Source organism: Portunus trituberculatus, chromosome 46 (assembly GCF_017591435.1).
Source record: "Portunus trituberculatus isolate SZX2019 chromosome 46, ASM1759143v1, whole genome shotgun sequence".
NCBI lineage: Eukaryota > Metazoa > Arthropoda > Malacostraca > Decapoda > Portunidae > Portunus > Portunus trituberculatus.
The window spans coordinates 7,116,963-7,118,959 of NC_059300.1; positions in this window are offsets into that span (position 1 = coordinate 7,116,963).

Below are 1,997 nucleotides of genomic sequence, written 5' to 3' on the forward strand. Positions count from 1 at the left end.
TATTTTTTTTTATTTTGCATTGACACAACAGTGGCATTTTTATATTTTTCTATTGTCTTTAAATTAATAGAAATAACATGATATTCTCTTAAATTATGATTTAGGGTCTCCCTTATGATTTACCCTCAACAAGCAATATGACCATTCAGGTATTTCATAATGAATTAGAATTTGATTATGAGTATATGTTAAGGAAGGTCTCATCAATATTTAAAAGAATCCTGTATTAGTTCAATTATATACAATGCCTTTTTTTAAGAACTTCCCTAAAGAGATGAAAGTGACAAAAGAATCTTTATTTTGTCTTTACATTTCATTCTTAAATGATCTAATCATCTTCACCCCATTTTTTTTTTTCTCAAATACTTTAGCAACTTGTCGCTATTTTACTTGGAAGTCCTCATGCATACATAGTTTTTTTCTACACTATTCTACTTACTTAATCATTTAACTTTCTGCCATTCTTTTTACCTGGTTAAAACATATAACTGCTGCATTTGACTTCCTCGACTACAGATTTCAGAGAAGTTTCTTGACCTTCATTGTACATATGTTGATTTTTGTACATATGTCATTATGCACTCTCTCTCTCTCTCTCTCTCTCTCTCTCTCTCTCTCTCTCTCTCTCTCTCTCTCTCTCTCTCTCCAAAAGAGTAAGAAAGGCTCATTTGGACAGAATGATTATCTTATAAGTTGAAATTTAGCTTATAGTGCATATTTATCTGTTTATATTATTTTATTCATTTATTTATATTATTTACTTTTTTTTTTCCAGTGATATTTATTCTGAAAGCAACATTTAATATTTGTATGACTGTATACCATGTAGCATTATCTTTCCAAATTGTGACTGAAGTAGTTATCAAAAATGCTTATATTTGTGACATCAAACTACTAAATCTTGTGATTTGTCAATGGGAATTGCATTACAGATTGTTCTTTGCCTAATAATAATGGAAATGATCACTTTCCTTGTTATATCATCAACTGACTTTTTCTTAGATTCACAGACATATCTGTGAACTTAGTGCAAAACACAAGGTACTATCCTTTCATGCAATCACATCATAATCTGTATTTTTGAGATGGTTTAATTGAGATAAAAAATTCACTAAATATTTGGAACTGAATTTTAGGTTACAAACAAGGTCAAGGTGTACTAACTCTAACATTGTCAACTTATAAATAAACAGAAAGCCTGTAATTATATATATATATATATATATATATATATATATATATATATATATATATATATATATATATATATATATATATATAAGCTTTCAGCAATGTTCTGTTATTGTATCACCAAATTCTGTACCATTACATCACTGATTTTTTTTTTATTTATTTATTTTTCTCAATTTTTTTATATTTTCTTCTAATGAAGAGTGATAGAATGGATACTTGATCCACCATTTTAAAGCTTTATGTAAGAATTACGGTACCAAAATGCAGGACCTGTGACTTCAGGCTCAGGGTAACATTTCATAGACACAATACATTTTTACACTTCCTAAAAATTCATCAATAATTAATTAAACCTTTTAAGTCCATAGATCTAGTCTGACCGTAATTAATTTCTAATCGAGTTGTACAGAATTGCTCCAAATAATGACTGTTCAACATCACTCAAAAGAGTTTGCCTCATTGTCAGTAGATGCTGTTAAAGATTATGGTAGGGCACAATTTAAACTTGTATTTGAGAGTGGTTTTTTATTTACATAACTTTCTAGTGGATTCCATTTACATAACTTTCTAGTGCATTTCATTTAAAAAAGAAAACATTCATTGATCAATTATGGATTCATGAAAATTTTAGCCTCCTTTGTATAAGATCATGCAATATTCTTGCAAATAATTTGAGCAACACTACTTTGAAGTAGATACTGATTTCAGCAAGAGCAGACTTTTATCAGTGGTAATGTTAATTTTTGGATTGATATTTTATTAATCTCTGCATTTAGATCTAATACTAAGTGATCCGTATATTT